Genomic DNA, 14,671 nt, shown 5'->3' with positions numbered 1-14,671 from the left:
GGCCCTCCAGCTGTTGTGAAACTACACATCCCAGCATGCGTTGCAACAGTCTTAGCATTCCCTAATAGCAAAACTGTGACAAGGCATGATGGGAGTTGTAGTTTCTGGAGGGCCATAGTTTGGACGTGCCTGGTTTAAAGCTTCCTGCAGCACTGGGAGGTTTATAATACTCCTCATGATATGTAGCAAAAGTTTACCACATTTTATAATAGAAATGGCTATTAGCTTTTATTAAAATGTCTCTAATCATTCAGGTTAACACTAAAGGTGCCCATACACTTTACAATTATTGTATACAATATCGCATATCATCGCAAAACCGAGATGCGATATTGTATACAATAAATGTAACGTGTATGGGCACCTTAAGGTATTATTGTACTATATCAGTGGTAGCCAACCCTAGCCCTCGAGAGCTACCAACAGTTCACATTTTCCAGACAACCTAGCTGCTGCACAGCTGCACTCATTAATCACTGACACATTTTAAAAGATACACAGATGGAGCTAATTAGCTCACTTGTGATTCTGTGAGGAGACCTGCAAAACATGCACTGTTGGTAGCTCTCGAGGACTAGGGTTGGCTTCCCCAGTACTATATTCATACTTGCCTACCTCACCCTCTCCTTCAGGGAGAAAATGCTCTGTTCCTGGACTTCCCTGGTAATCATAGGCAAATCTAGAATTATGGTAATAGGTGGTCCCAGACCCAGACATAATAGCAGGGGGACCTTTGCGCGGCGTAGCCGCGGGGCAAAAAGGGGGCTTGGCCTCTTGGGAAGGAGGCGTGGCATCACAAAAAGGGGTGTGGTATTACACTTTAGACCATACACAGTAATGTTCATTACACTACACATAAGGCCACACACCATAATGCCCATTACAAATTGTGCCACACATCATGATGCCCATTACATACTATATAACAAACCGTAATGCCCATTACATATTTGCCACATAAGTGCTGCTTACCTACGTGCTCATTGCTAGGGGGTTCTTGCTTGATGGCACCATTGTACCCATTACACATGATGCCGCACACCATAGTACCCATTACACATGATGCCACGCACCATAGTACCCATTACACATGATGCTGCACACATAATGTCCCTTACACATGATGCTGCACACATAATGCCCCTTACACATGATGCTGCACACCGTAATGCCCCTTACAGATTAAGCCACTCATTATGTGTAATGCCCCCACATACAGTACCGCCACCTGTAGCTTCCCTTAAGCAATGCCCCCAAAAGTGCCACTTACTTTAAATTTTTATATGAGCCTTCGCTGCTGCTGCAGGGAGAGATGGAGAGCGGTGCAGCTGCTTCTATGGGGAGAGGAGCAGAGCGCAGCGCAGACCACGCTCCCACTCCCCTCCTGGTGTCCCCTCTAGCCGAGTGAACATTTGAAATATTGTGCGCGCTGTTGTTGTGCGTGACATCGGGGGAGCACGCCGGGCGCCGGCACCACATGATTAAAGGGGGGGGCGGGCTGAGGTGAAAGCGGGGAGAAGAACTGGAGCGGAAGCTGCACGGGTGACAGTCATTGATAGCTGGGCAGAGAGCAGGGGGCTGCCCGGCTGTATTCAGAGCACTGCAGGTCACGGCTGTTTGAAATAATACACCTTTCACAACAGAAAATGCAGGGATTTACCCAAGAATATGGTCCCAGGATCATGCAGGGACGTTCCCAGGCTGACCCCTGATACACCAGCCTAGTCCCTGCATTTTCTGGTGTGAGGGGGAGAGAAAACCACTCCCCCCTCCCTACCCCCCTTTAACCAACCAGCTATATCTTCGGAACCAACTGACCCATTTACATGAGACCAGTATCATATTGAAGAACTGTTGAGTTGGCTTCAAATGATTTTGGTCCCGTGAAACTGGGCTGTTTGGTTCCAGAGAAATCTGCCCTCAAAGAACATAAACAGTCATAAAATTACATTTAAGAAATGAAAAAAAAAAAACGGGTTAACCTCAATATTCCTGGAACCAATTAACCCATATGGATCCAGCCTGGTATCAGATTGAAGGCCCAGCGATTTGAGTTAGACTGAGATCAACCTCAAGCTTCAGTGATGCCGAATGGGGAACTGGCAGCCGTTGAACTGGGTCGGGGTCGGAATTAGCGGGTCCCATGTTATCCTGTAGGGAAAACGTTCCAGTTTGCCTGGCAGTATCTCCGGTTCCCAGGGGTCTAGAGACACGGAGCTGGTCTTGTTGAAAAGCCCCATCCCTCAGCTACAAAATGGGCTAATGGGTGGTCCTGTGCACCCCCGGACCACCCCCTAGATTCGCCTATGCTGGTAATGTATGATTGCCATCACCTGTGGGGAGCTAGGTAAGTGATAAGAAAGGTGTCACCACAGGTGATGGCAATCATACATTACCAGGAAAGTCCAGGAACAGAGCATTTTCTCCCAGAATGAGAGGGTCAGCTAGGCAAGTATGATGTTGTAGAGGTGCGTCTGCACCTGTCTCCTTTGGGCAGCGACAACAGCAGCATCATCAGCCTCGTAGGCGGTTTGGTCCTCTGCGCTTGCTGTCCCCTGCAGTTGGTGGTCCCCACCTCCCCAAGTGCTGAGACTACTAGCACGCCTTCAGCCAGTGTGACAGCACGCCCTGTGAGGACAGGGTCAGTCAGTGGGGCCAGTGAGCTGGAAGTCCTGAGCTGTACATCCTGTCAGTGTGTAGTGACTGAGCCCTTGCTAGTGTGCTGACAGGATGGCGCCATAAGTACTAGCACATCCTGGGTCCAAACTGCTATCCCCGATGGAGGGAGCTGTCAATCACCGCTGACCAGAGAGTTCCCTGCATTTAGTGCTCACAGCGCTGGCCCCGCTGTCCATCATAAGAGACCTCCATTGCTCCATCCCTGGAAGGATAAGTACCTGCACCATACACCTGTATACACCTGCCTGTTATTACCTGCTACACCTATATCTGAAAGTTACCCCTTTGACTATACTGTTAATTCTGTGCTCACCAAATAAATCAACATTCCTGGTTAAGCCAACAAGTGTGTCATCCAACAACACCACAAGCACTGCTATATACTCTGCCATGGGCCCAGACCTCTCATGCTTGCAGGATTAAGCCCAGTCCCCGCATGCTTGGAAGATTAACCCCTCGAGTGATAGCACTGAATATAAAAGACATTTTATAGAAGATTTAGCGATATGTATAGCACAGGGCACATTATGAGCTTTGCTAAGCTATAAGGTTCGGAGAACTACACCACGTGGAAGTTTGTCATGGAAATACAGCTAAAGAGAGAAAAGCTGTGGAAGGTGCCAGTACAGCAGCCTTGCCCCCTGACACGAAGTATCCTCTCCGGGAGAAAAAAAAATGTAGGTGAGTACAGTATGCCCCAATAATAACAGGGAGTGTAAAGCGATTTCCTAGAAGAAAATCTCTGGGATATTTATACCTCCCACATCACGAGGAACATACTGTATTTCTCATGTGTTTTTTCTATGATTGCTTCTATCGTTCATCATTACTGTTTTTTTTGTATTTTGTTACTTCTATGTGTATCATTGGGGGTTATTCAGACCTGATCACAGCCCTGTGATTTCACAAGGTGAATGATTATCTATTGTCTGTGCATCCAACGCCATTCAGCTAAATAATCCAGCGTCTTTTCTGATCATAAGTTAATTGATGGGAACCCTGTATTTGGCGGTGGTAACTGGACATTTTCTGGGAGTGTAATAAAAAATGCAGGCGTGTCCACTACACCCACCATAGAGGGAGAATAAATTAGTAGCGAGCGCGCAAGGGGGGGGCGATCCACGTCTCCTCCCCCCCCCCCCCCTGTCGTGATTTCGGCGGTCGGGATTCCGGCGTCGGGATTTCGTACCAATCCCCTGTACATCCCTTGTAGTACACAATTGCAACTATCCTGCTAGTGTCTAAACCTAACCTTCCCTCCCCACATTCTAATCCTAACCTTCCCCCCCCCCCCATGCAGCCTAACCCTGACCCTCCCCCCCCATGCAGCCTGCAGCCTAGTCCAGCCTAGTGCCTTAACCTTACATTACTAAATTCCTGTGTTTGCCCCTGCATACAGTATAGTAAACATTAATATGAGATGTGAGAATATAGAGCAAACTGTATTTTTTCCCTTCTGTCACTGTGAGTCAGCATAATCACTCAGCAGCACGGTTACTGTATGTATAATGTATGTGACCTACTGCACTGTGACTGCTTCCTTTCTCTTAGCAAAGCTACAGTACAGCTGTGACTATTACATTGTATGTGGTATGTGCAGCCATAGGTTGTTTATACACATTTCTGGAATTATTATGCTGATTTTTCACGCATATAGTAATGCGCTGCAATTTGCACTGTGTACATTTATTTTTTATATTTAGAACAATTTTATGCTGCATTTTTCTAAGATCAATATCTGAAATCCCCTAAAGCCCCTCCCTTAATCCAGCCATGCAAATAGGTGAAATGTTTGGAGATATGCCAAGGTATGCCATTCCGGTGCCCCCACAAATTAAGAGCTCCCACACACTCAGCCTTTCTGAGGGGGCCGCAGCAGATCGTTACACTCATCGCTCTCCCTGCACTTACATCACGGTCTGCTGATCTGCTGATGTTGTGTAGCAGAACAGGGCAGCCGAACAACCGCTCAGCTGTCCAATAGTACTTACAATCACACAGGGTCCACAAACCCTCCAACTATACCGATTTAGCCGGTACAGTACCATTATTTTACGGTCTGTACCGGCTAAATCAAAGTGTACCGAATGTACCGGTTTTGGTGATCGGGCACCCGTCTCGGAGTTACACAGCTGTGTTTATTGGACGCGGCGCCGGGAAAGAGGGGCTGGCTGCAGAGCAAGGCTTGCATCACGTCCAATCATAGCACAGGGGGCCCGGGAGGCAGCACTTCGGTCCACTTCTCTCAATGGTGACTTGCAGTAACTGCAGCTCAGCCTCCGCTCCTGAGTGACAGCTCTGTTGGCCAATTGTCACTCCACCCACTCGGCCTCTTAGCGGCGGAACAGACTGTTCCTGAGTCCCAACCAGACCTGCGCACTCTCCGTTCCAAGACCGCAGGCACCTGCGAACCGACGAAAAAAGTAATGTGCCAGCGCTGGCTGAATAATTAGAAAGACCAGACGGTGTCTCAAAAATATTACAAATTTAATTAGACATACAGATGGCGCCGGGCTTGTCTTTGCTGGGGATGGCGGAGGACTCGCCACCCGCCATCCCCCGCCCCTCGCCATCTGTATGTCGGAAGGGGACGCGCGTGCACGAGGTGCACGCGCGTCCCGTTCCGACGGTGCCTTTCCCCGGGTCCCCGCCGGCTTCCCCGGGTCCCCGCCGGTCCACACCGCCCCCCCGCAGCCCCCCGCAGCCCTGCCCGTCTCCCTGAAGCTGGAGACGGGCAGGACTGCACCCGCCGCGCCGCCTCGCCGCCCGGCTATTGAGACGCTCGTGCGTGGGAGACGCACGAGCGTCTCATTCAGCCAGAGCGCCAGATTGCTGGCGGATCGCCAGGGACACGGTCCTGGCGCTCCGCCAGCAATAATAAGGCCCGCTCTATCTGTATATAAAAACAATAATAATCAAGAAAAATAATAAACACATAAAAATAATGATAAAATTAGAATTGAGCACAGAATGCTTGATGAAATTTTGCGGAGCTCCACACTTGTGGAATAAAAGTGAAAGTTAGTGATATTACCATCTGTAGACTTAGGTGTATTGAATGGAAACACCAGAAGGAAGGTGATGATGAAGTCCCATTAGAAACAACCTGAGAAGGAATGCAGGTATACTTCTCCCTATTTGGCGTCTTCTCCTTATATAGGCTGGATGATTAGGAACTACACTGAAGTCCCATAAGCAATTTGTAATCCAATGAAAGATTAGGAGATGGTTAACGTCTGTGGGAGATGGGGCATCACTTGGAGAGATGGAAGATGGTGGTTAATTGCAGCTCAACGCGTTTCCCCGGATGTTTGCTGTCCGGCTTCCTCAGGAGCAAGTGTGTGGAGTGAGCTCTGAGCTCAGTTTAAATAGCAGAGAGCTAATTGCTCATTAGATGCATCTGTGCGTCAGTGCTCAAGTGATAAAATGCAAAAATGCTAATATATTAAAATAAATAGAATGAGAACCGTCTGGATTTTATGATAAATAATAAAAAATGATGTAGGAGGCAGCATAATAAATTACAAGTAGTTATAAACTATTTTAAACCTTGTTAAAATGTGGGCACGGAGTTTTAACCCTTGACCTATAGGTCACATGACCGCATACAAATATAAACAAATGTAAAAAGACTGAATGCAGCACACAATGTGGTAATACATTGAAAGTGGAGTATAAGGGAAGTACCTGGTGCTGGATGGAGCGTGCAGGAGACCACCGCCCGCCGCCGATTGCCGGTATCGGCGATACGGGAGATAAGGTCCACAAGCGCGTCTCCTCCAGCGTCTGACGCGTTGCTAGGAGACGACGTGCGTATGACGCGACAAGGTGTCGCGTAACACGGCGTCGTCCAGCAACACAAGACTGCGCCCCGCCCGCCGCCCAGCATAGCAGGCGAAACAACGTGAGCCCGATCACATGGGGCATATACGTATGCGGTTCACCTGCTGCTAGGCAACGGGGTGGAACGCAAGCTGTGGTGAGATGTAGCACACCACTCAGAGAAAATCCACCACGAGGGATTAACAGGACACAACCCTTAGTGACTCCTATGCAAGAAAGAGAAGGTCAAATACATTGGAGAATAATATAGATGTGATATTATCAACATAAAATACAATATAAACAATAATAGTTATTATAAACAAAAAACATATAAATATAGGAGAAATAGGAAACATATACATATATGTATGGAAACATGTATATGTCTAACATAAATAAATGGATTATGATATGACAGAGAATATACAGTTTTATATGTCAATACAGTAGTTGATTTTTGTAAGAATTATAATTATAGATTCAGAGACAGAATGCAAATAGAGAGCTACATACAAGATAAAGGACAATTGTGTATATATTTTATCCCAACAGGAGAAGGGGGGGGGGGGGGGGGGGGGGAGGGGAGGGGGGGAAAAAAGGGGGGGGGAGGGGAAAAGGGTTTTGAAAATGGTCTAGAGGACAGAATTCAGCTCAATTGTTTCATTTAGACCTTCGGGATATAGGGAATTGAATTTTAGGGTCCAAAAAACCTCTCTTTTACACAATAAATTGTACCTGTCCCCTCCTCGTGCTGTGGAGGCAACATGTTCGAGACCTACAATTTTTAAACAAGTGGGATCAGATGAATGTTTAACTTTATAATGTCGAGATACACTATGTAGCATGTAACCTTTTAAAATATTTCTCCTGTGTTCCATAAATCTAGTACGTAGATTACGGGTCGTTCTACCAATATAGGATAGATTGCAACTACATTTCATGAGATAAATAATATATGTAGAATCACAGTTCATAAAACTTTTTGAAATTAAAGGGGGTTCCAAAGGTGATATCAATATAGGTGTTTTATTTTTAGGAACATGATTACACATGGTACACTGGTTCTTCCCACATTTAAAAAAACCCTTTGGTTTATCAGGAAGCCATGATAAATGGTTGTCTGTTTTAATAATAGTATTGGATTTATTCTTTTTGGATAAATGACTGGGAGCTAATAAAGTTTTTAATGTTTTGTTCTTTTTGTAAATCACTATAGGTTGTTGTGGAATAATATCGGACAATATCTTATCTTGTAACAGAACTCTATAATTACGACGTACTATGTTTTTTATATCTTTAGCACAACTATTAAATTTGCTTATAAAAGCTATATCTCTTCCATCTTGTTTTTTCTTGTTTTTAGGATTTTTTGGTTTCAATAAAGTTTTCCTGTCTATTTGTAAGACTTGATTATATGCATTTTGTATCAGATCTTCAGGATATTCTCTATCACGAAAAGATGTAGATAAAGTTTGTGCTTGACTTATAAACTTATCTGTATTGGTGCAATTGCGCCGTAAGCGCATAAATTGTCCCTTGGGGATATTAGTTATCCAAGGGCTATAGTGTGCACTGTTATAATGAATATAAGAATTCGTACTAACAGGTTTAATATAATTAGAAGAAATTATTTTATCCTGACAAATCTCGAGAGTGACGTCCAGAAAGTCCACAGAGGTCTTATTGAAGGTATGAGTGAAGGTCAAATTATAGAAATTAGAATTAAGTGAATTAACAAATAGTGAAGCAGAATTAATGTCCCCATCCCAAATGATAATCAAATCATCGATGTAACGGCCATAGAAGACCAAGCTCGCCTCCCAGCCGCCACCCCACACATGGGTCTCCTCCACCTCGCCCATGTATAGGTTTGCATAGCTGGGTGCGAACCTGGTCCCCATGGCCGTCCCCATCGTCTGTAAATAATAATCACCGTGAAAAGTAAAATAATTGTGAGTAAGGATATAAGTGATACTATCAAGAATGAATTCCCTATGTTCCAATGACAATGATTCATCTTCCATAAGTCTTCTCTGCATGACCTCACATCCCAATTGATGGGGTATGTGAGTATACAGAGCACTAACATCTAGTGTGAGGAAGGCATAATTTTCCTTCCACACAATAGGTTCTAATTTAGTTAGTAAATCGGTCGTATCTTTTATGTAGGATTTCAAAGTTGGAACATAGGGCTGAAGAAAAAAATCGACATAATGTGATAAATTTGAAGTGATAGAATTAATACCCGATACTATGGGGCGCCCAGGAGGTGCAGAAAGACTTTTGTGTATTTTAGGAAGAAAATAAAAGGTGGGGGTGATGGGGTGTGCAGGAAAAAGAAATCTGTGTTCCTCTCTGGACGTCACTCCCGAGAGCAAAGCACCATCCAATAAAATTCCCAACTCTTTCAAAAAATCACTTGTTGGGTCTTTATCCAGAATCCTATAGAAATTGGGATCGTGTAACTGTCTATAGGATTCTGATAAATAGTAATGTTTATTTAGGAGGACCACGCCTCCCCCCTTATCAGCCTCCTTAATGACGAGCTGGTCGTCATTTTGGAGTTCTCTAAGGGCATTTTTTTCCTTTTTGGTTAAATTGGATGGTCTGAAAGTTTTTTTCTTTTCTTTTATGCAGAGTTCTTTAAAGTCTTCTAGCGTGATTTTATAAAAAGACTCAATACTGGAGCTTTTAGCACTGATGGGAAAAAATTCGGACGGATTATGAAAGGGAGTTCTGAAAGAGGTTTTATAATCAAAGATCTGTTTAGGAAGATCTTGTGAGGTGGTATGGTTTTGCTCCCATAATTCCTCTAAATTAGACAGAAGAAGTGCATCATTTTTGTCTAAAACAATTGGAAGTGAGTCATCGTCTCGCATTTTTAAAGATTTTGATGCAAAATATCGTTTGCGACATAAAGTACGAACAAAGCGATTAAGTTCCACAAACAGATCGAAAATGTTGGGTTCACTGGTAGGACTATATTTTAAGCCCTTTTGTAATACAGATAGATGACTCTCTTCCAATTCTTTATCTGACAAATTAAATACACAAGGGATACTAGGTGTTTTTAGTGGTAATGTTGGTTTCTTTTTGAGGCGTTGGCCTCCTCTATTGCCCCTGGACTTCCTTCCCTTTGCCGTTTTGGGGAGTCTCTTGTTTGTTGGGCATTTAGGTCCCATCGGGAAGTTTTCGGGCGTGCCCCCAAAAAAGATTCTCTGGTATCTCTTCTGTTTTGAACTGGATCTGGATTAGTTCTCTTATTATGATAGGGTGTAACATTTTGAGGTTTTTCTGTTTGTCCAAAATGGCGTTTTTTATAGCCATTTTGTGAATAGTGAGGTGAACGGTCTCTTGTTTGTTCAAATCTACCTCGATTATTGTAGACAGGTTTATATGGATTATTATCCTCTCTATCTGTGTTATCTCTAGGATTATCCCGTCTATTATAAGTTCTAACTTTATCATTCTGATAGTCATATAAGTCACGTTTGAACTTTTTTTGTTTAGTAAAGACAAGATCTTTTTCAAATTTTAAAACTCTGTCATTAATTAATTGATCTTTCTCCATAAATTTCTCATCTGTCTTGAATCTATCTAATGATTTTTTCAGTTCCTCAATGTCTTTCTCCAATTTATTAACCTTGGTCATTCTATACTTAATTATTAGCTTCATTAGTGAGAATGAGCAAGTGTCTAGAACTTGATCCCACTCAGATTGGAAAGAGGGGTCATCGTGAAAGATGGAGTTTTTAAACATTCTAAGCCCTCTCGGAATCATTTTTTTGTCTAGATAGTGTTCCAGATTAGTGGCGTCAAGCCAGTTTCTGGATTCAGCTTTCAGGAGATCCTCCATTTTGTATAAATCTCTATACCAATCATTTTTTTCTGGTTGAGAGAAATTAGTATTACACTCAGACCATTGTGAAATATATGACTGCCTCCTATCTTTACGGTCTTGGTAATTAGAAAAACAGCTCATGATTGCAGCACCGCTCTGACAAATTCAAAATAGAACAACAAGAAAAGGGAGTGAGTGGTGCGCTATCAACAGCAGCTGGCACTGGGTTGTCAGACCCAAAATGTATATTTAGGAAGAAAATGTAATGTGCCAGCGCTGGCTGAATAATTAGAAAGACCAGACGGTGTCTCAAAAATATTACAAATTTAATTAGACATATATAAAAACAATAATAATCAAGAAAAATAATAAACACATAAAAATAATGATAAAATTAGAATTGAGCACAGAATGCTTGATGAAATTTTGCGGAGCTCCACACTTGTGGAATAAAAGTGAAAGTTAGTGATATTACCATCTGTAGACTTAGGTGTATTGAATGGAAACACCAGAAGGAAGGTGATGATGAAGTCCCATTAGAAACAACCTGAGAAGGAATGCAGGTATACTTCTCCCTATTTGGCGTCTTCTCCTTATATAGGCTGGATGATTAGGAACTACACTGAAGTCCCATAAGCAATTTGTAATCCAATGAAACCGACGGCGGCGGCAGCCGGAGCGAGCAGGTGACCAGGGGTGCCGAGAGAGGGGGGGAGCAGGTACAATTTACCCGGGCCCGGGCCTGTCAGGGGGGCCCTGGTCTGGACACACAGGTTTTTTTTTATTTGGTGGCAAGTACCCCCAACATGACCCATTCCATTAGGTACAAAATGCTCTGTTCCTGGTCTTCCCTGCCAGTGGTAGTTACAGAGGTTGGACTCCCGCACAGTCCAAAATTCAAAGAGGGGCAGTCACATCAACTGCCAGTGAGTCCAGGACAGTGATGCTTAGGGTGGCAGTATATGTGACCCCCCCCTTTTGAATATTGGACTGTGCTGCAGGCTCACATCTGTAATTGCCACTGGCAGGGAAGTCCAGGAACAAAACATTTTGTACCTAATGAAATGGGCCATGTTGGAGGGTATGTGTAAATCCTTTGCAAAGAGCATGTAACCCCTGGCAGAGCATGTTAACCCCTGGCAGAGCATGTAAATCAGGGCAGACAGGTTAATCCCTGGCACAGAATTTTAACCCCTGGCAGAGCATGTTAACCCCTGTTAGAGCATGTTAACTTCTTAATATGCAATGAGCATTACGGTGTGTGGCATAACGTGTAATGAGCATTATGGCATGTGGTATAATATGTAATGGGTGTGTGACATGTCTAATAGACATTACAGTGTCAATTTTTGTACGTGTATCCACCTTGGAAGCAGTGGCGTAACACCGGGTCTGCAGACTGTGCGGGGATCTCCGTCCGTGGGGGCGCCAGGAAGTTGTTGTACCGGGGCCCAGGATTTCTCTTGGCGGCCCTGCAGGTGACCGGCTGGTCTGGATTGCTGCAGAGTACAAGCCCAGTTTGAGGACATTTTACGAAAGCTACTCTCTGGTCAGTGTTAAAACTGTCTAACACACCTAGTCGCTCACCAACCATTATATGCAGAGAAGCAGAACACTACGTACATGAAACCTATGCTCCTGTACAACTGACATATAATATCCAATTCTGTTATTCTCTCCCCAGTCAGGTGTCTTCCCCACAAGTCTGACTTATTCAACTTTTTTTAGGGGTATTATTCCTGTCACTGTTGATGACACGCCCATTTTACCCATGGTCACTCCCTTTTGCCAGTGGCCACGCCCCTTCCGAATGTGTACCGATTTTTGCCCATCAGATGTTGGAGGGTGTGGGTCCATAGAACGCACTGATCACCCCGGCTACATGGGCGTCCACTCAACACCCTGCACAGCTGAGCTCACACCGCCCATCTAAAGGTGGCACTTCTGCGGTTTGAAGGTAGAGTGTATACTTGATTCTACTGGACAAGTGGACTGAAACTAGGTGTTAATATAGGTTAATATATGTATGTATGCAAGTATGTATGGTGTATGCAGGGCTGCCACGAGAAATCCTGGGCCACGGTACAACAGCATCACGGGGCCCCCTGGAGTGGCGAGCTACAAAAAAGAAGTGTGGCCATTAAAGGATATAGGGGTGTGTACCACACCATATACCCTTTATGCAACGCAAAGGTAGACTCCTTATACTTGCCCCTTACACATTATGCTACACAGAATGAGCCAAAATTCACATGGAATATCTTAAAATTCACATTATGCCACATGGAATGACACAAAATTCACATTATGCCACAGATTGAGGCAAAATTCAGGGACAGTGAGAGGAATGATGGGGATGCAGGGACAGAGACGGTGGTGACGAAGGGCCAGACGGTGGGGACAGAGATGGTGGGGACGCAGGGACAGAGACAAATTACTGTAGGTCTAGAAGGTCATTTCTATGTAAGGGATGGCAACAGAAATCTTATACACCAATATCACTGGGATTGAAAAATGCTCAATCACGGGATTCCCGGGATCCCGGGATTGGCATCCCTAAAAGAAAATTGCCCCCTGTGCCCCCACACTGACTTACTTTTTCTGAGCAGCGGAGGGGGGAAGGCGTCAGTAGACAGGTGCGACGTGGGAGGCCCGGTCGCGAGCAGGTTCCGGTGTCAGGTATGATGTGGGAGGCCCAGCGGCAAGCAGGTTCCGGCGCTGGTGGTCAGCGCTGTGGCCTGTGCAGCGTGACCTTTGATCGAATCACACAGCACAGGCCGCACGCCGGGTCGGGAACTGCCCGGCATAAGACTGCGCATGCGTGAGTTGGTGTGTGGCTGCCGCTGCACAGACACAGCTAACCCCATGCCGGCTCTCCTAGTCCAGTGGTCTCCAACCTTAATTGAGCGAGAGCTACTCGCGACAAAAAAAAGACAAACAAAAAAACGTCCCCGAGAGCTACTAAAATTTGAACAATTCCCCTGATACTATGCCGCACACCGTAATGATCCTGCGCAATATGCTGCACACTGTAATGCCCGATACATTATGCCACACACCGTCATTTCTCTGAAACATGATGCAGCTCCTCACAATGCCTATGATACTATGCTGCACACTGTAATGCCCCTGACACATTATGCCACACATTGCAATACCCCTTACACCTAATGCATACCTCCCAACTTTGGCAGCGGAGAAAGGAATATATGTGCTTGCCGCAGGCACGCGTCAAAAATTTTTGGGCTCCGTTTTGTTTCTGTGAGGGCATGGCCAGTGCTGTGTGTGAACTGCTGGCCATGCCCTCAGCCTCCCTGCCTGATTAGACGCATGCAGTGTCTAATTCCCGCAGGACCGTCCCAAAAAAATGGGATGTCATACAAAAATTGATACACACTGACTATGCCACACCACGTTGCCCCCCACAGTAAGGCTTCTAATAAATTATAAATTACCTGCTTGTTGCCAAGGGGGTTAATGTCCGTTGCCAAGGGGGTTAATGTCCTTTACCAAGGGGTTAATATGCATTGCCAGGGGTTATTGCTTGTTGTCAAGGGGAGTTAATGTCCGTTGCCAGGGGTTCTTGCTCATTGCCAAGGGGGGGGTTAATGTCTGTTGCCAGGGGTTCTTGCTCATTGCCAAGGGGTTAATATGCATTGCCAGGGGTTATTGCTTGTTGCCAACGGGTTTATATTTGTTCCCAGTCGTTAATGCTCATTGCCAAGGGGGGGTTAATGTCCATTGCCAGGGGTTCTTGCTCGTTGCCAAGGGGGGTTAATGTCCTTTGCCAGGGGTTCTTGCTCATTGCCAAGGGGTTATTAAATGTTGCCCAGGGTTTAATATTTTTTGCCAGTGGTTCTTGCTCGTTGCCAAGGGGGGTTTATTTCCGTTGCCAGGGGTTCTAGCTCATTGCTAAGGGGTTAATATGTGCCCGGCCACCCGCCCGTCAACTGCTGCTGCCCCTGCCTTACCCTGCGCACAGAGAGACAGACGCTAGAAGTAATTTTTCACTTCCAGCATCTCTGGCAGGGAGCACAGCTCTGCAGCGTTACCAGGAAGTGCAGAGCTGTGCTTCCTGTCAGACGCTAGAGGTGAACTATGACTTCTAGCGTCTGTCTCTCTGTGTGCAGGGGAAGGACAGGCAGGGGCAGCCGCAGCTGACGGGCGGGTGGCCGGACACATGGGCGGGCGGGCGGACAGGTCCTAGTCCTCCCGACGCACCCGCAGCCCCAATAAATATATATTTTTTTAGTGCGTGTCCGGACCCGGGCCCCACTGGCAGGCCCGGGCCCAGGTAAAATGTACCCGCCCCCCCTGCCTCTCGGC

This window comes from Crinia signifera, chromosome 6 (genome assembly GCF_055691185.1).
Source record: "Crinia signifera chromosome 6, ASM5569118v1, whole genome shotgun sequence".
Lineage (NCBI taxonomy): Eukaryota > Metazoa > Chordata > Amphibia > Anura > Myobatrachidae > Crinia > Crinia signifera.
Note: the sequence above shows the minus strand (reverse complement) of the source record.